This window comes from Ambystoma mexicanum, chromosome 12 (genome assembly GCF_040938575.1).
Source record: "Ambystoma mexicanum isolate Mex_15411 chromosome 12, UKY_AmexF1_1, whole genome shotgun sequence".
Taxonomy (NCBI): domain Eukaryota; kingdom Metazoa; phylum Chordata; class Amphibia; order Caudata; family Ambystomatidae; genus Ambystoma; species Ambystoma mexicanum.
In genome coordinates this window covers 595,888,722-595,911,772 of record NC_090936.1, presented here as the reverse complement: position 1 = coordinate 595,911,772, position 23,051 = coordinate 595,888,722, and the positions used below count along the sequence as shown (strand labels likewise).

The window sequence follows — 23,051 nt, the reverse complement described above, 5'->3', positions numbered from 1 at the left end:
GCTCTGTACAGAGTGGGGGTAGCCAGCGTTTGGGCTGGCATCTTTTAACAGTAGCGCACTACTGCAAATTGAGGCTTGTGCGTTGGGTTGGTATGTGCATACTTTGGGATTAGTCCCTGGTCAGGTGTTGTTGAAAAAGCCATGTTTTCAGTGATTTGCGAAATTGGAGAATTGTGGGGCCATTACGAGCTGATACCTAGAGGGTCAGTGTGTGACAAGAGAAGGCTTTTTTGCGGGTTCCCTCTTTGCGAACGAGTTGTGATCTACTGATCCACACAGATAAATTGAGCACTGAGTGGGATACATAGTGTATGAGGTATAGGAGACAAATGACAGGCAGTAAGTTAGATTGACCCTGATGTGATTGATGTGATCATACCCAGTGAATTGTGTATAGGATGCTCATTGACCTTCGCAATGTGGAGCAGATATTGACCGAGCTCTGGGGGACACATTGAGCATCCCCATGGCAGACATGAATTGATACATTTGTAGGACGCACATTATTCTTTGCTGGGTGGGGCTTTCATTCATCAAGGTGCAGGAGACACATCTATTTAGGTCTGGATCACTAACTGTTAGTTTGACTCTGGTGTGGGCTACATTAATTTAAGCAGAGACAAAGTAATTGCGTGTGGGACACACATTGATCTCGGTTTAGGTAGGACACACATGAGTCTGGCCATGTGGACATACATTGATTTGGGTGTCGGTAGGATGCACATGAGCCATGTGGGACAAACACTGATCAAAGTGTAATGCGCACCATGAGCTGATCGACATTGATCTGCAAGTAGGACACTTTTTGTTCTGGGTGTAAGGCACAGTTTGATCCAAGTGTAGCAATTTTTGACCATGTAAAGCACATGTTGCTCCAGATCTAGGATACCCAATGAGCCTGGGCAGGTGGGACCACATGTTGATCCAAATGTGAGACACGCATTGATGCGTGTGGTGGTTGGACCATCTCGCTAGTGGCTTTTAATCTGCACTTACCCAAGTGGACGTGGACCTTTTGGCACTGCTGTTCCATCAGTCTCTGATATCATTAGCCAGAATTTCATCTTTTCTTGACAGTCATTAAAAGTGACCAGCATTTTCTGAATACACAGACATTTTGTACTGTACCCAGTCATGAATACTTCTACGGAGCAGGGCCTTTGTTGGCACAAAATGATTCTTTACATATTAAGCATACAGTGTACAGAGTTTGTATTTGTATATTAAGCATCACATTGTACATGTGGAGCTAGTAGGTAAAGAGTCTTTGAAGTAGTGTAATTTCTGGGTTCTGCATAAGTCTTTCAAGTTCCTCTGATGCTATCCTTTTAAAGGCTCCTCGGCATGTATCGGAGAAGGACTAATCCTTGAATCATTTGTGCTGGCTGTAATGGGATTTATACCATGCTCCACTGCCATTTGCTTGGTCTCCAGACACTCTGACGGACCGGAAAGAGAGGTGGGTGGGTGAGGTTAGTGAGGGTAGAGGGGTAAAAGGCAAGATAGTTTTGCTGTTGTGTTGATGGGTGCAGTCTGAAAGTACCTTGAGCTCTGTGTGCAGGCCATTTTCTAGGCTTTGTGTCGAGAGCGTAGATGCATTTGTGTCCAAAAGGGAGCCTTGTGGATTTTAAGTTGGGTATAGAGGTGTAGTGTTCTGATGTTTGATCGTTTGGGACGGCTGTTCAGTTGCTATGTGTCAGGGGATACGTTGGTGTGCCTATTGTGTATTGGAAACAGCATTTGAGCATGTTAGCGCAAGCAGTAGTAGGAGACTCCAATGGACAGGTAGATGAGGAGTGCTAACAAACCTGAAACCATGTGTAGCAGATGAGAACATGGCATGAAGTAATAAAAAAGGCATTACGAGCCAGAGTAGCTCGGTGTCCTGCCAGCGCTCCTACCACTGACCTCTTGAAGGGGGCCCTATTTCACCTCATCACATTGCCACTGACAGACCTTGTCGTACTCTCTCTCACTCTCATTCTCCCTGTTTTACATACATTGTACTCTGTCTGCCACAAGGATCTGGTAGATGCCGCAAGGGGAATTCTGGAGACCCCACCCATCACTATAAGCTAGGTGTTAAGGTTTATGGGAAGCACAAACATTTGGTTCAGAGAAATGGCTGCTTGCGATATTAAGACTTTGTGCATCATATCCTTTTTCCAATATATGTTTCGCAATCAATTATTAATTTCTAGACCATGCTTTTTATCTGCTGTAAGGAACTCATGGTGACAACAATAAAGACAGACACAAGTGATCACAGTTCAAGGGTATTTATTAAACTGAAAATGCAGGGTGGAAAAACGCCTAACCAAAATCTAAGAGGGGAGCAAGCTTCGACCATCGAAAATAAGGCAGTCCTTGTGGCGTCTTTGTCAAATCAAAAAGGCCAATAAAAAATCGTATTGCCAATTCCTTACAACTGATTACAGAAAGAGTGTGGGATAGAGTTCTCAATAAAGAAAGTCACAAATAATAAGTTAGGATGTGATTGCCAGGGGTCTCCCTTCCCCACGTTTTGAGCCTGGGACAAGGTGGATCTCCTGAGCACAGCACACACTCAAGCTTTCCCAGCAGGAGTCGACAGTTCCTTTCCAGCTATCAGGTTCTTCAATGGTTAAGTATCTTTTAACAGAAGTCTCTTGCCTTCGAGGGCCTGATATATTTTTTTTTTCATCAACAAAAGAGTTCTGTTCCATGTATGGCTTAGGGTGATGACTTCATCCCTGGGCCCCCCTTGTCTGGGCACAGACCCCTCACAAGTCGTATCCAACAAAATCCATTAAACACCTCTTTTCTCAATGAACTTTTGGGTGATGATTTTCCACACCTGGACCTCCCTCCTTCGGTCTCGGACCCCTATTAGACGTTAGCCTCCCTCTGCCGGATTCACTATGGCCTTTCTTACTTTCACAAGTCTTAATGCCTTTTCACACAATTCACTGTGGACACCCCTCTGCCGGGTTCACACCTGTCAACTTAATGCTCATGGGACTTCAGACTTCGCCCCTTTCCATTAGCATCCCTCTGCCGGGTTCATTCTTGCCAAACTTTATAAACAGTTCACTGTTCATCACATACCTTTCCCAATCATCTGTCTGTCAAAGATTTTCGATGGTACAGAGGATTTTACAAGACCCCTGTATGACCACTTTGACTTCTTCTCGCCTTTTCTCAAGGCTGTCTGGTTACAGTAGTTAACACTCGAGTAATCGCCCAGAGTTTCCTGCGTGAGCACCCACATGGTGCTGGACGCCTTTATTGTTGTGGCTTCCCCCTCTTTCATCAATAGTCTCTTTAAACCTTTGAAAGTTCAAATTAGCAGTTTGCTACTTTTCGTTCAATACAATTCTGCTACTTATCGGCTCTCCCCTCAACTCACCGGCTGCAATGAATCGCTTGTCTTTCTTCCTCTCCGGGGTTAAGGTTGGTACCATGGAGACCAGCATCTCTCTCTGGCTTGGTTATCAGCGGAGGAGGGTCTTGTGTTCCGTAGACATCTGCTGCAACACACGCTGGTTATTGCTTGCAGTCTTATAATTCCTTCTGGATAGGTTTCACTGGCCTTGGTCGGAAAGCGCAAGGTCGTTGCTCTCCTTGTCACCCCCTCGGTATGCGCCGTCTTTCTCCCACTCTTGAACTGCCGTTCTGAGTTAGCTCTTACGTCGTGCAGTCTGCCTTGCCCGTCCTATGCTCTCGTGCTCCACCTTGTATCCCTGTGGGGAAGGGAAAGGGCCGTCAGGTGTGTGTGATTCTGGTCAATTGCCTGACCCTTGTATTGGGACATGTCAGGCAAACAGCTGTGGTGTTAGTCCGTTGTCTTTCATGTTGTGCGAGTGTTTGTGGCGGAAACGGGGGGAGGCAGTGTTTTGGAATATCCTACGTGATAGGATGGGTAAAAGGTGTCAAAAGAAGGGGGATATCGTGTCTCACCCGACGGTCTCCCACTCCCAGAGGAACCCCTGTCCTGGTGATCCTCTCCCATTGGTCCACCCCCAGGAACTGGATCGAATATCGATGGCTGTATCCTGGCCAACTGGATGACAGATCCCGGGGACTAGCTAGGGAGACACCTTCAGGTTTCTCACACAGCCCATGCATCTCACCCTCAAACAGCTGGTCCACTTGGTAATTCATTGGGTCTTCACCAGCATCTACCTTGATAACCTGCTCAATGGATGCCATCAAGCCATTGCAGCATACATGCACTCTAACCTCAGGATCCACTCTTGGATGTGTTCAAGTCTTCCTCTTTGTTTGTTTGTTTATTTGGTATAGCGCAAGACCAAACCCACGGGTAGCTGGGTGCAGACATTACAAGGATACTTGAGAACTTGGTTACAGGAATTTACAGTCATGCAGTATGATTAGGAAGCAAAGTACATGTACAAACACAATACAAAGATACAGTTAAAGCCGGTTGAACAGAAGCCAGGTGACATAGTTACAATCATCAGAGGTCTCGAGGGCCAAGTGGGACCCAGTGGCATTCCTAGATGCTAGCAGCGGATACCAGAAGTAAGTTCGGTCGGGGCAGGTTAGAGCGGAACGGGTAGAAAGGTGGCAAGGCAAGGGGTCCTAGTAAGGAGAGGTGGTCGAGTTAAATGTCATTGGATTGTATCCAGGTAAGGACCTTCCGCCTGAAGCTAGGGTAAGGTTGGTCCATTCTGAGATCTAAAGGGAGTCTGTTCCAAGTTTGGGCAGCTATGACCGGAAAGCTGGAGCCGCCGGCTGTGCTCTTTTTGTATGTGGGCACCACTAAGGTATAAGCATTGGTCATTCTTGTGGGACGGTTTGAGATTCTCTTGTTAACTCTATTAGCCAGGTAGGGAGGAGCTATGTTGTTGAGACATTTGGAAGTGAGAGAGAGGGTTTTAAGGGCAATCCTGCCCTTAATTTTTAGCCAGTGGATATTTCTTCTAGAGGTGGAGATATGAGCTCTATTTGGAATATTTAAAGCTACTCTAAGAGCGTTATTTTGGAGTGTTTGGAGTTTATCAAGAATGTACTTGTTAGATCCCGCATATAGAGCATTACAGTAATCCAACCTGGATATAAGTGCGTTGGCTAGTGTGATGCAACTAGTCTCAGTTAGGAATGGTCTACATGCTCAGATCAATTTGCAAGTATATGCTGTGGAAGATGCTAAGGAATTAATTTGTTTCTTAAAGGTGAGCGCTGAGTCGTGATAGACCCCGAGGGTTTTGACTGCAGGCATCACTTTGATGACATTATTGTCGATGTTGAATGAGGCATAGTTCGGGTCAAGTTTTTTAATCTCCATCTCTGAGCCAAGGATCAGTAACTCCGTTTTGTCATCATTCAGGCAGAGGCTGTGAGATGCCATCCATGCCTGAATGAGGAGATAAATCTTGTTTACTAAAGCCGTGTCTTCCAAGAAGTTGCCCGAAAGGGGGATGAGGATCTGAGTGTCATCTGCGTAGTTGGTGTAGATGACACACAGTCTGTCCAATTTGTCAAACAAAGGTTTAGTAAAGATGTTGTACATGATCCTTGAGGGACACCACAGGAAACTTGTATGGGATCGGCAGCTGCTAAGGGGGAGAAGACTCTCATTGTCCGGTTTGCAAGCAAGGACTGTACCCAGGTTATGGCATCGCTTGCAAAATGGGCGGCGGAGCTGAGATGATTGCATAAGACTGCATGATCTACCAGGTCGAAGGCCGCCGATAGGTCAAGGAGGAGTAGCATAGCTGATTTGCCATTATCCATCAACTCGTCAATTTGGGTCTTTAGGTCAATCAAGGTTGTTTCAGTACCATGAAGGGGACGGAAGCCGGATTGACGAGAGCCTAGTAGGTTGTTGGTTTCTAGGTAGTCCTGAATTTGCAAGTAAGCTACTCTGTCAATGATTTTGAGTAGGAATGGGACGGTTGTAATAGGTCTGTAGTTTGTCGGCATTGCGGGGTCAAGTGTTTGTTTTTTTTTAGCAAGGGAAGCACCCAAGATTGTTTTAGGTTATTGGGCACTAGGTTAGACATAAAGGACGCGTTGATCGGCTTAGAGATAAATGGAGCTATGTCTCTAGCTGCATCTTTTATAATTTGTGCAGGGCAATTGTCTCCTTTTGCAGTTAGAAGACTTTAGAGAAAGTATAATTTTTTCTGTCTCTAATATGGTTATTTGTTTGAAGCTAAAGGGGTGAGGGGTGTTGTTAGGCTGGCTTGGAGGAAGCTGTGACTGAGGTGTGGGCTCCGCCGGCAAAAGCAGGGAAGCTTTTTTGTTAGCAATTTTAGTTTGGAGAGAGCTAATTTTTCCCGCTAGGACATATTGTATCTTTGACGGATTGCAACCGGTCAAGCATGGCACCTTCCTCTCAGAACCCGTAGGGTCTTGTACTCCACTTCCACTCACCTGTTTCCTTTAGCAGTTATTTGTATTTTGGGATTTGCTTTGTAAGCAGGGCTCTTATAGGACATTATGCACATGAGAAAATGTGGGTGACAGGCCAGTTCCATGACTGGATGCTTTGCATTAGCAGATGTCTAGCAACGGTGGGCACATTAACCAGGTGTAACATTGAGGAAATTGGTGACTGGACAGCAATGTGCCACTGATGATTGAGACTATGTAGTATTTGCATACTACATGATGATCTTATGCATTGGATACAACTGTATTAGGAGGATGAGGGATTGGGGAGGGGAATAACCGCTCATTTATTGTGCTCCTTGCAGTGTAAAGATGTGTTCGTAGGGCAGTTGAGAAGCATGATGAAGTGGGGATTGATTGACTAGATGTCGGTCGTGTTGTGTTCCAGTGGCGTGGCGATAGGGTGAAAGGGTGTAGTATCACAGGAAGGACTATGATGACTATGAGCGATTCCCGCTTCTTATCTGTCTTCTGTCGACGTCCCACTTGCCTCTGTTTTGGCCTTGGTATAAAAAAGGACGTGTAGTTTTGCAGCAGCCACTTCCTTATCTACCATTTTGTTGTCCTCTCCCTCTTGTGTAGGCTTTGTTGGTCGGTGTGCCTTCTCCTGCATCATCCGGGTCGCTGCCGTTTTGCTCGTGCTGTAAGAGGTGGCTCTGAATCTCACTCATCTGTTGGATTTGGTTTGGCCAATTTGGTGTAGGGAATTGTTTTTTGTAGTCTATTTACGGGACTACTGTTCATAGCGTGAACTGTCAATACCTTGTTTCTATCTCAATGTTAATTGTAGATTAGACTCCCCGGAAATAGATAGCTCTATAAGTGCAAACCGGGATTCCTCTTATATTTTGAATACACACACTGGCGGTCGTCGCAGGAATTATTATATTGAGTCCTAGACTACACCAGCTATCACGTTAAACAGCTACGCAATAACCTTCCATTCAGTCAATTTTTAAGATTGAAAAGAAATAGTTCACAGAATACCACATATGATAAAGAAGCAAAGAATCTTTCCACCAAACTAACAAAAAGAGACTATCTGAAAAAGATGGTGAATAGGGCAACCAAAAGGGCTTACAACAACAGAGAGGCACTTCTAGAAGGGAAAAAGGAGAAACCCAAAGAAGTAAGAATTGTGTGTGTGAACACCTTCACCAACCAAAGTCCCAAAATAAGGAATATTATTCAAAAACATTGGAGAATATTTGAAACAACTAAAGCCTAACCCCAACTACCAATTTTTGCATATTAAAAAAAGCATGTCCATTGGGAACAGGGTAAGCAGCAGCAAACTAAGAACAAACCCTCCTCCGACACAGTGTCACCACACAATGGGGTATGGACGCTACCATAGGACATTGTCCCTGTGGCAACTGCGGAGTATGCAAACTCAGCAGCAAAAGCAAAGAAATAGACATAAGAACCAACAGAAAATGGCAACAAAAGAATTTCTCCAATTGCAATACAGACCACGTAATTTATCTTATTAAATGCCCTTGTGGCCTACCATACGTGGGCAAAACAAACAGATAAATAAAAACATGGATCATTGAACATCGCAGTTGCCTGCGTAACAAAATAGACAAAGCACCAATGGTAAAACACTTCATATTGAAGAACCACGGTTATGAAGAATTCACATGGAATGCATTAAAAGTCATAAAAGTAGACATCTCACTCCAAATGGAACAAAGATTATTCAAGAGGGAGCAAGAAATGCTCCTATACTATGAAAAGTGACATTGAAGGACTGAATGAAGCCATTGAGTGGCACAAAATAAAAAGCTAAACCTGTAAACTGCGCGTGCAAAACAGGAGGAACGACCCATATGTGAGTGCAAAAATCCTTACGAACAAGGTGCACCATCCTCGGCATAGTGCACAAGGCTCCAAGATGAACAGACACCACCACACGTAAGGGGCGCAGGTGGAAGGTCACCATGGCTAATAGTCAACAAATGTATTAAATAATTCAATTCCACAATCAACCATCCTGTTTACAAGCACAGCATACCGAGTCAAGAGATCGATCAACAATTAGACATTCTAATCCACTCTGTTATGGAACTAGTCAATCCTTATATCTCGTCAACATCAACGACGGTCCATCCACCGAAAAGCATTTCTATCTCCTAGGCAACCACTCATGCATTTATGAGAACAGGAGCTGGGCCGCTACCTCACCATATTCACAATCAAATCGGATAACTAATCCTGTCAAGGTAACAACCAATGCTAGATGTAAGCGCCATTCAGTGCCTACTATACATGGAGGACACGCACTACAGACCCACTAAGACACATTTTCTTATGTTTACAGCACTGATTCGATACAGGCGAACCTGTAGGCTAACCGTGCTTTAGAGTTTAAAGCGGGTGGACACTGTGAGACCTAAACTACACCCCGCAACGATCGAAACAATGTACATTTTTCCACTGTATGTTCGGAATTGACAACGAAGCAGAGTACAGTCCACATGGGATCACCATTTGCTAAGAAATGCTATCTTGCGCTTCTCAACAGGGATTACCCTAACTGAATTACTACTCACAAGAAGGGTGCAAGGGATAGGATCCAGGCCCCCATCTACCGATCCTAAAGACGGAACAAATCCATGCCATCCCAGGGATTCACCACCCAGAGAAACAATCCCCAAACCCAACCAAAAGATGGGTAAGATCCAACCAACATGTTGGCTACATGTTTGTTACTATCCTGCCTAAGATTAGTAGAGACCTTCCATACTAGAAATGTGACTATAAAAGCATCTGTTTATGCTATTTTGCACCAGGCAAGAAATAGAACCACAGTGAAGTCCTCCCAACAACTAATACCAGTGTTATGCGCCCCCACAGAACAAGTGCAGGTAATTACCTGTCTACTGAGGTTGAGTGTTCAATTCAAGAACCAAAATGGAATAAAAGCACTGATAGCTTACACTATTTTATTTGTTTTTATATTGACAAACCAAGAGCATTCACAAGATTCCTGAAAGCTGAGTGATAATTACAATTCCAGCGATAGAAAGTAAACTGGGTTAAACCTCCTGAAGAATGTTCGATATTTGTTAGAAAAGAACAGAAACATGTCAAGGTTATAACCTGTGGATTGTTGCACAGGCAGAAGACGAATAGAGTACAAAACCTTAATATGACCACAGAGTTCTTAGCTTTTTGAACGGGTTACCTACTATGTTTTTTAAAAAACTGACAACTCTGTGTCCGTATGATATTTATTTCACCTTTGCAGACAGTTGCAATACACTGTACTATCACCAGTGCTTTGTGTTTTTAATATATGCATGTTGTACCGTTTTTTGTTTTTTTTTGCCATTGTATTTTGTTACTCAATACATTTATTTTATGTAAACTGACTGAGGGATTAACAGTTAATCTTTTAGTAGCTTGAACTGTCAATACCTTGTCTCTATCTCAGTGTTAATTGTATATTAGGCCCCCCAGAAATAGATAGATTCAGCACTTTGTTAGTAGCTCTATAAGTGCGAACCGGGATTCCTCTTATATTTTGTGAAGGCTGTAGGGGTAGCATGACAAGAGGCACCCAGAATAGGAAACATCGGAGCACTCATTAGTTTAAAGTTTACCATTTCCCCTCCCGCCTCTTCAACTGGATCAATAGAGTCAGCCACTTAAATTATACGTAGATCGTTGACATGAGAGTGATCTGGCCGAGAAAGTGCCCTTGACATTTTTTTACAGACCTGACCTCTACACCAGAGGAAAGAAGTCAGTTATTTTATGTCTGGCAATAGGCGTACACCATGGAGCAACCGAGAACCCCACTATGAAATCAGTTCTAGGGCTGCAGCCCAGGCAACGCTGTTCGCCCCTTATAGTGCTGCCTAAAAAGTCACCCAAGTTTTGCAACACTTCCATTACAAGTGCCTCTTGTGTCCTGTCCCCTGTTGACTATTGCCGGGTTTAACCCGTTCCTCCGGGTGCTCGGGCCCAGACAGATTTCCAATAGAACCCTTGGGCAACAAAGAATTGCTACACAGCGCATAGTTGGAATGGCCACTCATGTTTAAGTTGATAAATATAGGCAAGTAAAGAATCGATGTCTGATCAGCCAAACAGATGATAGTCACATGAAGTCAGTAGGCAGACCGATGGCCAGTGAAACAAAGGCCTACCAGTCTAACTGCCAACTGCAGTACACTTGCCTTGCATGGTCAGGGACTGTTTGAAGGCAGCCCAGAAACTGGTTCAGAATGCTGAGCTGAGGCTCCCAGGTGGAACCAATGGATGTAGGAGCTTCCAGGAAACAGCAATCGCTACTAAGTTCACAGGTAACTCTGGTGCACTGTAGGTGAATCTACAGGAAAAATAAACTGTCTGCCCAGTCAGTCCAACTATAGTACACTTGGAGCCCGACTTTTCTTTATGAACTGAAGAAGAATTTTTGCAATTGATCTGAAGAAGTCGATTCCCTTGGACTTTAGATTGAGTTATTAATGTTGGGATTGGAAATAGATTTTTGACACAACGGTGGACTTGTTTTGTTTTGCATCCTGACATTTCGAGGAAGGGGAAACCCCTCTGACAATTAGGGTTAGATAGTTATTTCACCAACCCTCGTTTTATTGAATAAAAGTCTATGGCAACAATCTGACCACCCTTGTGTCGATCCCCTTCTTCTACACCTTTACCGCAGATATCCCTGTCTTCACTCCCACATAGTTAATTATGTTTGATAAGCATGTGTGGGGAGCGGGTTCTGATGGGAATGAGGTCTAGTGCACCCTAAATGATGCTTGCATGCGCCAATGTTGTAATATGTGTAGTGGGCCATTTGCGATCCTAGCTTTGACACCATCCCAATCTGTGAACTGACCCTCTGCAAACAAGTCCACCAGCATGTGAAACTGTGCTGCCTGCCAGGCTTCAATGATCTTGCTGTCCATGATGGGGTTTAGGTGTGGGTTATGCCAAATGGGTACTTTTTTGTTATAAGGGGTAGAGATTTCCACCTGATGAAATAATGTCCTCCATGCAAGAGTGTGTCTGGCTTGTAGTAGCCACTAAACAACAGGGTTTGCATTTTGGCTGTGCCAGCTGCCCCTATTTACTGCTTAACGCGGGGGAAGCTTTAGCAGCCCAAACCAATATGCTGTAAACTGAGTTAGCTCTATAGTTTGAATTCTAGTTCAAAGTTTGGTGCTGCAAGTCCTCCATGGTCATAGGGTAGCATTAAGACTGTGCATTTCATTCTAACTGGGCCCGGTGCCCACACAAGTTTAGTGCACAGGCTCATCAGTTGTTAAAAAAAAAAAATAAAGTTTCTTCCAGGCCATAACGGAATGTTCTGCAACCTTGTATAACAGCTTGGGGAGTATGATCAACTTTAGGAGTGAGATTCTGCCCAGCAAGGACATTGGTAATTTGCCCCATCTCGCCCGTTTCGGACGCAATTGAGTCATGTATGCACCAGAGTTGCAGTTGAAGACGCATTTGTTCGAGTGTGGGAATATTATACCAAAGTATTTGATCAGGGAGTCTGACCATTTGAGGCACTAGATTCTGGCAGGCTTCATAGTCTTAATGGCAACACTTCAGATTGGGCTCTATTGATGCCTAGCCCTGAGTATCTGCTGAAGTTGCTCATCGTTTGCATTATGGGTTCGATGTTCTGCTCTGGATCCCTCACAAAAAGAAGAATATCATCAGCGTAAAGCAATATTGTTTTGGGAGTGCCCCCCAACCTGATGCCTTTTGCGTTGAAATTGATCTCTAATGATGTTCGTCAGCGGTTCCACCACCAGTGCAAACAGTATTGGGGTTTGGGGGGTTTAGGGGCATCCTTGCATTTTGCCCCTGGATAAGTGGAGGATTAGGGATACTATACCATTCGCCCACACTGTGATAAACTGCTTTGTATATAGCAATCTTATTCAAGCAATACAACTGGAGCCAAAAAAAGCATTTCTCTAGGACTTTAAAGGGGAACGTCTAGGCATTCTGCATGCCTAGAGAAATAGCCACTACCTGCCCCTCTGGCTTCATGTGGGATGCCACATTAAATAGTCTGTGCAGGTTTAAGGTCGTGGAACGGCTTGAAGCCTGACTGGTCTGAGTGGATGAGGTGAGGCATAAGGGGAAGAAGTATAGTGGTCGCTATTATTTTGACATGGATTTGGACATGCACGCTGATGAGAGATAATGCATACTAAGAGCCACAATCCTTAGCTTAACATAATAAGAAAAGGTCAACAGGCAAGTGCATATTCAAGCAAGGTGAGAAGGCAGACTCTGCTACTCTAGATATTCCGGAGAGGAGTGGCATTCACAGATAGCCATTTTTTTTTGTATTAGATCTAAAGCTTTGGAAAGGGTGATCCATACGTAAATGTAAGGGGAGAGCGTTCCAGGCTAGGGCAGCTTGAACAGGGAAACTGTTACCTCCGGCTCTTTTTAGGTTGAGACGTGGAACAGTGATACAGAAGGCATTGATGGACCTTGTTGGTCGGGATGAAGTTTTTCTTATGATTTTCTCACTTAGGTATTGTGGAGCGGCTTTTTTGAGGCATTTATTCGTAATGGAGACCAGTTTGGAGTTAATCCTAGCCATTTGTGGTTCCTTTTAAATTCAGAGTTATGATCTCTCCTAGGGATACTTAATGCGGCTCTGAGTGCGTTATTTTGTAATGTTTGTAGTTTGTTTAGGATACGTTTGTTAGCTCCTGCATAAAGTGTGTTGCTGTAATCAAGTTTGGACAAGATTACTGCTCTCGCTAGAATTATGCAGCTATTTGTCGAGATGTGTGGTTTGCATGCATGTATAAGCTTACATGTGTAAGAGGTGGCCGAGACCGTCGCGTTAACTCGTTTACGAAGATTCAGAGTCGAGTCATAGTAGAAACCAAGGGTTTTAGTATCCTTCGCCGTTTTAATGATGTTGCCGTCAATATTGAAGGCAGAGTATTGGATGTCCAATTTGTTGAGGTTTGTAGGGGCGCCTAAGATCAGGATTTCTGTCTTCTCATCATTCATGCAGAGGCTATGGGTGGCCATCCAGGCCTGGATGATGAGAGAGATTTTGTTGAATAAGGTGAGGTCTGTGTCATAATTCCCTGATAATGGTATGAGTATCTGGGTGTCATCCACATAGTGTGTGTAGATGACACCCATGTGGTCTAGTTTGTCAAAGAGTGGCTTGGTAAATACGTTGTACATAGTCGGAGAGACGCACCCGCCTTGTGGTACTCCACATGTGATAGGGATTGGATCCGCAGCATCCGATTGGGAGAAGACCCTCATCGATCTATTACTAAGGAAGGATTTGATCCAGTCAGCCGCTTCTTGTGAGAAGCTTGCCACTGAGGATAGGTGCTTGCACAGTATGTTATGGTCCACCAAATCGAAAGCGGCTGATGGGTCGAGTAGGAGGAATAGAGCACATTGTCTGTTGTCTTTCAGTTGATCTCTTTGCATTTTTAAGTCGATCAAGGAAGTTTCCGTTCTGTGGAGAGGTCTGAAGTCCGATTGTCTTAAGCCCTAGAAGATTATTTTTCTCAAGGTAGTGCTGGATTTGAAGGTATGCGGCTTTGTCAAGTATTTCGAGTAAAAACAGGACAGTGGTGATTGGCCTATAGTTAGTGGGGATCGATGGGTCTAGGCAGGCTTTCTTGAGTAGAGGCAGAACCAAGGCGTTCTTGAGATTAGTTGGTACTTGGCATGTTCTAAAAGAGGCGTTTATTAGTTTTGTAATAAAAGGGGTAAGGTCTCTGGCTGCTTCTTTGACTATTTGTGGAGGGCAAAGGTCGCCTTGGCATCTCGAGGGTTTAAGAGAAGCAATCATTTTTTTCAACTTTGACTGTGTAGATTTGGGCAAATCTGAATTCTTGGAGATTGTTAGTGCTGTTTTTTTTTTTGCAGTTTCTGGGATGCCTCTTAGAGAGGTTAAGCCTTTTTGGCAGCAATTATATTTTGTAGAGTGGCAATTCTATTTGACAAAGCATTTTGGATGTCAGTGCACCATTCTTTGTTTTTTGGGCACGAGTCGTCAGTGGCAATGGGAGATTCTAGTTTCCTGAGGATTGCAAATCGTTCCTTTGTACTGGAGCTGGCTGATTGGATTCTTTCATTATAGGTTTCTTGTTTGGTGCTGCTAATCTTCGCTTTGTAGTAAGTGGTTATTTCGATCAACTTATCTTTTTTTTTTTGTTTTTTTGAAGTTACGCTTGTTTGTTTTTTTTTTTTTTCCAATTGGCTTTGATTTTCCTTTTTTATAGTCTGAGGGATTTTAGCTGGGGGGTGAACCAGGTATTAAGGTGTGCTTTAGGTTTACTGTTTCTCAGTTTAAAAGGAGCAATAGTGTCTAAGGGTTGAGCCATGGTGTTATTGTAGAGGTTTACAAGGTTCTTCTGGGTCTTGTGAATTAGATCAGTTTAGGGTTGGGAGCAAGTGAGGCAATAACTTGTCCGTGGTGATGTTTCGTTTATTTCTAGTGAGGAGAAGTGGGGACATTATTTTAGGTTTGTTGGCTGGTCTATTGGCGCAAATAGTAAAGGAAATTAAAGAATGATCTGTCCAAGGTTGGGTTTTGATCATTGTGATAGTAGTTTCACAATTGAAGACAGCCACCCAGTTGAGAATTCTCCCTTTGTCATGGGTAGGTTGGTCGACTTTTTGTGTGAAGTCTATTTCAGCAAGGGAGTCAACGATGATTTAAGCTGAATGGTCATTCGAATCCTGGAAGCCTATGTTAAAGTCACCTAATACTAATATTTGAGATGAAGGTTTAGTTTTGTCAGAGTAGGGCAGTGATCTCCTCCTCAAAGGACCCAATGGTGCCAGGAGGTCTGTATATTAGATGGATAGTTGGAGAACTCGTTTAAGAAGTAGCTAACTTGACTATTAGAAGTTCACATGATTTGAGCATGGGTATAGTTGTTACTCTAAGCGCTAGACTAGCCTTGGCAATGAAGGCAACTCCTACGCCTTTGGTTAATTCTCTGTCAGCTCTTACAATAGTGTAGGAGTCAGGAATGGTCAAGAGTAGTGAGGGACCTGCATGCAGCCAGGTCTCCGAGATAGCTAGGAAGTCTAGATCTCCCTTATTGATGATGTCTGCTATATCCGTGGCATGCGCAATGATGGATCTTGCATTAATTAGGGCACCCTTGATATAATGGTTCATGTCTTGGGGTGAGGTCTTGAGGACTTCATTGGCGTTCTTAGTAGATTGTATGATCTGGGGGATGTTGGACGTAAGAGGCGGAGATTGTGTTACCCAGGTATGTTTTGGGGCAACCTTCTTAGGGCGAGGTAGTATACATGCTTTCTCTTGGAGTAAGGCAGCTGGCATTGCATGTCTGGTGGATTTATAGCTAGGTCTTGGTGATGAGGGTTGTTTGGATAGTCTGGAGCCTAGTCTACTGTTTCTAAGGTCACCCCGACAGGGCTGATTGGCAGTTGGTTTGCTTGCGAATAATTTAATCCATTGGCTAGGAGTCGGAATATCAGTTGTGATAGTTTGACTAGCTTGGTAGGTAGAGCGGCATATGCTAGTGAGCAGTTCAAGACTTAGGAGGAATGCAGTTGGTTTGATCTCTGGTTCAGGATTGTTGGGTTTCCGAGAGGGGAGGAATTTGGTTGGTTAGATCGCTATTGATGGGCAAGGATTCATATTGTGAAAAGGCTGGCTGTCGCTAGTTTGAGGAGACGCAATGTTTATCGTATAGAGGAAGCTTAGGATAAGTAGAGGCCAATGACTAACACTAGGGGGCTTTGTGGTATGCATACTATGTTATAGGCAGTCACGGTAAGCCTCTGTTGGTTTACCGGTTTACTGAGAACGTAGTGCTCTAGGCAGATTCTAAAACGTGGCGTCTTATTGAGCAATTCGTACATCTAGTGATGAGTCTTCGATAGCACTGATTATTTGCACGGAGTGCATACTAGTGATACATGCAGAGTAAAGCTAAGAGGATAGGTCGCAGTGTTAGCCATGTAGCGACAGCTCGGCTTGATGAGGAAGGCCCCTAGGTAAGTGAAGGCTGAAGCTATGATAATTATTGCAGCAATCAGAATGAGTCTATAAGGCGCATCTAAGGCATCTGTCTAACAACAGTGTAGTAGAGCATGGATTAAGCAAAGCAGCATTTGTCGTGCACATTTCAAACATCAGGTAACAGTACTTAGACATTAACTGGCAGGCATAACGGACTGCACAGTATGATCAACTATGTACTGACGTAGTTTTAAGATATGGAACATGAGAGATCTCTCGCAATGTAGTAAAAGCAAACAGTCTTGACTGAATTGGTGTGCAGTGCTGCCCTTTCTTTGGATAGTATGAACAGGATAGTATTGCTGCTGGTTGCTTTCCTAACCAGCTGAGTCAGCTGTTTACCTCTTCTGTCTGCCTCGTAGTATCGCCTAGCCATTTGTGGCCTATTGAGGAATTTAAGTTCCCTTTGCGCCACCTCGTAGAAAGGTATCAAGTTAAATTTTGATTTCTAGTTGAAACTGTGGCATAGGCGCTGCAACGTATCTGGTTTCAATCTCCTTAGGACGGCTCTCAGCAGTACAGATGTCATTCCTTAAACTTTTTAGGAAACCAAATTCAGTGGAGATGGCGATGCCCTGCATAAACACTTGCCATGGGGAGGTGGTGATTGAGACCGTGCATTGTGCTAAACGAACTGAGCTATCTGGTCATGCATATTAATAGAGAATGCTGGGTCCAGCACTGATGCCGATTTGAACCTCCATGGAGGCTTATAGTCTTCGTCTGGCGAAGTTTAGGACTAGGTAATAGGAGAGTGGTCTGAGAAAGTTCTAGGAAGGATGTGGTATGTCAAAATCATGCTTAGTATTTGGGATGACAGCAGCCATACATCCATTCTGGATTACATGGTTATGTACGGAAGAGTAGAATGTTTACTCTCTGTTACCCCTATGTAGGAGCCTCCAGGTAGTCTTCACCACCTCCCCTCTTCAATGCCCTGTAAAATAATTCAGGCTGCATTCGACAGCCCTCTATTCAATCTGCTCGTGCAATATAGTGCTATATCTATAGGGTCTTTATCAAGGCTAGAAATTGCTTTTATTGCCCATGTGATTCCTGGGCTGATGGTCTCCTTTTCTGCCCTGTGCATATTTCTCTATGCTGCCCCGTTTTTTGCCTGCATCCATCGTCATGTGCACCGCTTAAATGGTGCAGAGGAAAGATGCTGCGCAGCGCTCACCTTGGATCTGTGGCAGTGTATGAGGGAGGGCCTCACGAGGATTGCCTCCTTTGTCTGCAGCCACTGTTGGCGGAACGATCAAAGCCTTGGGAGATGAGTGTTAATTTCACTGCGTGTCTTCAGATGCATGTTGCGCCATGCACTTTGATGCTTCTAAAAATGCTTCTGGCCCACAGGCTTGGGTCAAAGGCCCTCGGGCAGCGCTCAGCATCTGCCAAACGCCTTCTCTGCACCAGTCAGCCAAAGCTACCACTGCCCACACCCTGTATAGATGCGAGCAGCCCGAGAAGTCATTATCCGGCCCTTGGGCCACCAGCCACTGCAGCCTCCCTCGGATGCCCCGCAGCGCAGGGCCCACTTCACTCTCCTCAACAGATGCTCTGGGGAGCCACAGCGGGTGGTTGGTAGAGGCACAGCTCCTATCCCCATCTGGGCTGAAGCCTCACAGCGGGCCCCTGGTGCTCTGTCACTGTGCAGCCACTGCCGATATACTCCCCGGCAGTACAGGAGACGCTGAAGACCACCAGGTGGGCGACACTGACAACTGTGGTGTGCTTCAGTGGCCGGTCTCTGTCATCAGTGCACAGAGCTTGCTAGAAAGCTACCATCTTGTGCAGCTGCTCCACAGCGCTACCTTATAGTATGCTCTTGATTGCTGAATTGGTTTGAGGGTTGAAGTTGTACAGATAGTCGGTGGTAAAACAGGAGTAGTCTGGTGGCAGCTTGTAGCAGTTTTGGGAATTTGTAGGGTGCTATGTGAGGTTTAAGAAATTGGAGAGGTTGGTACAGGTAATGGGTGCCAGTTCGTTCCTTACCAGCCTGAGTGCAAAAGGATGTATAGGAATGTTTGGCAGATTTAATGGTGAATGCTGTGTAAGATAGAGTAGTGGGAGAAAAATCAGATGGAGTGAAGGTGAGATGGAGTAGAGTGGGCAGGTAAAGGTGGATAGAAGGTTGCTGCAGATTTTCGAGATTTTAGTAGGAGTAGCAGGCAGTCCTCATCAGAAACAAGTGGAATTGGAGAGTGGGCAGGTGCATGCATGGACTGAGGTTACTGCGGCACACCATTTGGTATAGCAGAGGGCAGAGGATAAAATTAGGAGAAATTCTTTGAATGCATTAAGGTTCCCAGACTTTGCGCTGGTGGCCATAGGTGGAGGTGTGTTTTGGTTCTCAATTGTTGTTTGGGGGGTGAGAGCCAAAGTCCATGATGTGGTCGGGAGGAAGATGAGAACCAGAAAAGAGGGCTAGTGGTGCATGAAGTGAGCATGGAGTGCTTGGTTGAAGGCTTGAAAGGCCTTCCAAATGAACTTTTCCTGGGGTGGAGAGTTCTTGGAGGGAGCACCTGACATGTTCTACATAGATAGACATGAACTCGCAGTGGAATTAGATTTTTAATCATGGATGGGTGCTTGGGAGTAGATTAGTGGGGACATATATGTTAACGTGCAGGAGGGGGTGATGCAAGGGGCAGGGGTTGATGGAGGGACATAAGAAGAGGAAAGACTAGATGCAATGTGTTGCTGTGAAGGTGGGTAAGCAGGTTGTGAAGGGTTACTATGGATGTCAGATCGGGGGTGAGGGAGACAAGCTGAAGATGGTGAGCTTTCTTCATGCTTGAGAAGTGAAAGGTCTCCAATTAATATGATCAATACTTTAGAGGGTAGAAATTCAAGTAAGAGGTTGAAGTTGTGGAAAAAGAGACTGAGATCACCATTGGGTGATAGATGTGACTAATGGTAAGAAGAGTTGGAGCAAGCAGTTGAACTACAGTTTATTAAAAGGAAAAAAAAGAGAAAATCAAGTGGAAGAGTGGGTTGGCAAGGCTGCCTTTGCTAATTAGTAGATCCACCCGGCTGCCCTTCTCGGGAAAGGCAAGGGGAGTCGGAGAAGCTAGTGGTGTCTGTATCAAGGGCCACTAATGTAGCTTTGTCTCGGGGCTGGGGGGGGGGAGGGGTGGGACTCGGGTGATTGAGGTTTCTCAGATGGCAATCAAAGTGAAGTCTGGGAGGTGAGCATCACAGTGATCAGAGAGGATGGAAGTCTTGTTGCAAAGTGATTGGCCATTCCAGTGCTCTAGTGTCAGGGCTTCGGGTGAGTTGACACCAAGATTCAGGCGAGAGGGGTGGAGGTGGTTGGAGTGAGAACAAGAATGTTTTCTTCATTCCTTTCCATTCTGAAGACTCTGGTATAACAATCACTACTTAAAGGAGACCTTTGCCCCCACAGCTGGTTGTCTGGTCATCATTGTCTGGGGTTGCTGTTGGTACTCTTGTTCAGAAGAGATCGGTGCTGGACTGCCCCAGGGCAGGACAAAGACTTATATGTAGTGGACACTTCTCTTCTTTGAACGGATGGTGAGCTAAAGACTCTGGTTGAGACTCTAACCCGGGATATAGGCCGCTAGTAGAGAAACTCCCAGAAACCCCCCTTGCTTTTGTATATTAAGTAGCTTTGGTTTTTCACATGGTTGCGGACTGCCCCTGGGCAGGACAAAGACTGATATGTAGTGGAAATTTCTCTTCTGTCAAAGGATGGTGAGCTAAAGACTCTGGTTGAGACTTTAACCCGGGATATAGGCAGGTAGTAGAGAATCTCCCAGAACCCCCCCCCCCACCCCCTTGTTTTTGCATCATTGACTAGTGCCTGAGCCTGAAATGCGCTGATGCTGGATGGGCTATTTGATCACTTTTCCCACCTATCACCCCATACCATTCTTATTTGGTCACCGCCAACCCCTTTGTGCAATCAGCTAAGTACATAGGCCACTGTCAAGATGCACTGTCAAATGATGAATGCCCAAGTTGACTTTTAAGGTGCACATTCCGTGGAACAGTCAAGCAAGCTCTGATTTGGCTGTATTTCTTTGTTGGTGGTCCCACTGTCTGAGCCATTTCTGCCAATTTGATGTGTGTTGGGGTTTGGAGGGTTACCAGTCAAATGGTCGAAAACATTTGGTCGACAGGACAATTGGTCGACACCATTTGGTCGAATGCCAAATGGTCGAATTTTCTTTTTTTTTTTTTTTTGACCCATTTTTTGGTTTTTTTTGGGGGGGTCCCCCCCAATTCCCTTTTTTTTTCTTTTTTTTTTTTTTCCCCCACACGAAAACCCACAAAACACATATATATATAAGAAAAAATTCGACCATTTGGCATTCGACCAAATGGTGTCGACCAAATTGCAGTCGACCAGTTTGTTGTCGACCAGTTGACTGGACACCGGTTTGGAGGGTAGCCGAGCAAAGCCCAGAAGCGTTGGTGCTCCCAATGACCTGGCAGGGTGGAGGTGGAACAAAAAGGTGCAGAGGACTGGTTCGTACTACAGATGAATGCTGGGAAATACCCCCGTCTCTTGAAGTCGCAAGGGACAAACGCGTGATTTTGACACTACTGACTGACAGAACTATTTCAGTTTATAAGACATCTGTTGACACAGTGACCATTTGTGTGCTGCACTCTGTTTTGTAGTGGTGGTGGTGGTGTAGGTGATTGATTCCCTGACAGGGAACTGATGAGGAAATGCAGACTTGCTGAATTCCTGACACTGGGGCAAGCCTCCTAAAAAAGGAAGGGACTGGTGTTTTTTTTTTTTTTTTTTTTGTTTTCTTTTTTTTTGTTTTTTTTTCTCCAAACCAAAGTCTCTGAAATTAAAAGGTAGACGGGTGATGTGGTGGCAGTTAACGCCATCGGAATTACTGTTGCCAGAGACCCAGAAGGAAATCCATAAACCACTGCGATCATCAATAAATATTAGTCATTGAGGGAGAGATGGTTCAAAATAGTCTTATTGAGATTGGAAAGGTCAGCGAGTGAAGCCTGAAGGGCAAATTTCAAATTGTATGTTGAGATACAAGAGTTGCAGAGACGGAGCACGTTTAAGAACCATTTCCTAATTTCCAGAAGTGTACTGTTAGCTTGATTGAGTATGCAGGTAACTCACCTGTTGATCTGTAGTAAAGAGTGGTACACTTCAACAAATTTTGTTGGTGGCCAGGGCAGCCAATTACTGGGTCCTATAGTTTGACTCTTCGGAAAGTGTGGGCTTGAAAAGGGAGGTGTAGGCATTCTTGTGTGAGGTTGTTCTCCTAGGATCTGAGTCTAGGACGGTAGATGTGATGTTGTTGTACCAATTCTTTAATAAGGGCTCAAAAGAGCTGCCAAAAGATAAGGATGTGTCATTGCAGAACTGAGCAGCGTAAGAGACAGAAGTGGTAGGTCATTCTGTGATGAGGCAGCAAAGTTTTGTTTCTGGGTCACAAAATCTGCAGTTTTCTGACCTATGTAGAAATACTCAACTGCAGAGGTAGGAAATAAAAGGATCGAGATCTGGTATCCTGCTAAATTGGGAGGATCTCCCAATAAGCAGCAGTACAATATAAGTGGATACAGCTCAGACATTTCTGGAAAAGGTGTTAAAAACAATGTATCAACCCTACATGTTTTCGGGGCTACATATAGTAGTGATGCATTGATGGGGCTTGTTGTGCATTTTTAAGGTTATTTCGTTCGCTCTCTCATATGGAACTTTCCTGCTGTCAGCCCTCCCGCCACCTGCTTTCTTGGGTGCTCCAGGGGAGTGGTCCTCTGTGATAAAGTTGGGGATTCGAGATGTTTTGTAGTCGCACTCTGACACTAACAGTGTGATCTTTATTAGGATTGAAGTTGCCAGTAATTGTAATTTATTTGCATAAGTGTATTTGTTAGCGTTTCTTAAAGAAACCGATTTTGGTATGTTCCATTAGGAGCTTCAGAAGATCCAGCCCTGCATTGCTCTGTAAGTCGAAGTAGTGGTAGCATGCTCACTCGTTAGTAACAAATTAGATGTGGTAACCTCCTCTTGAGTCCCAACTGGATGTACCACAGAAGCGCCAGAAACTGTTATGGACACTTTGGTACGTTCACTAGTTTTCCCGAGATACAGTGTCTGGACTTTCTTCTGTCTTTGTTAGACACAGTGGTCTTTGTCTACAATTCCCAGAATGCATTGTCTTAGCTTTCATTCTCTCAGTATTTATTAGACACTTTAGTAATTTGACTACTTCTGCCCAAATTTAGTGTCTGCAGACTCTTCTCACAATTTTATGGGATGCTTTGTTACTTTTGACTATAAATTCCCAACATGTATTGACAGGTCCAACTATTGTACTTGTATCTCCAGGGTCTACCTTACGCCTGGCCTTGTCCTTGTACTACTTCTTCTTCCACATCGGGTAATATCGTTTGGACTTCTAAGGTCCGTGGTTGCTCTGATTTCTCACGACACCTGGCTTTCTTCACCAGATATCAGTTGCGTCTCTTCAGATCTCACAGGATTTCTTGCAGCCCTTGTTAATGGCTCCTCCTTCTGCCCTTACTTTTTGGGTGATACTGTCTCCAAGATTATCTGCCGACTTCCAGCCGCCATCTCCAGACTTCAGAACTACTTCAACAATCT

The 23,051-nt window shown here is 44.5% G+C and overlaps 1 protein-coding gene across 2 annotated transcripts in view; it reads left to right on the top strand.

The window, feature by feature from the left end:
- Window positions 1-23,051, top strand: part of PITPNM1 (phosphatidylinositol transfer protein membrane associated 1) — an 875,847-nt gene that overhangs the window by 1,142 nt on the left and 851,654 nt on the right. The gene's annotated exons all lie outside the window — the stretch shown is intronic.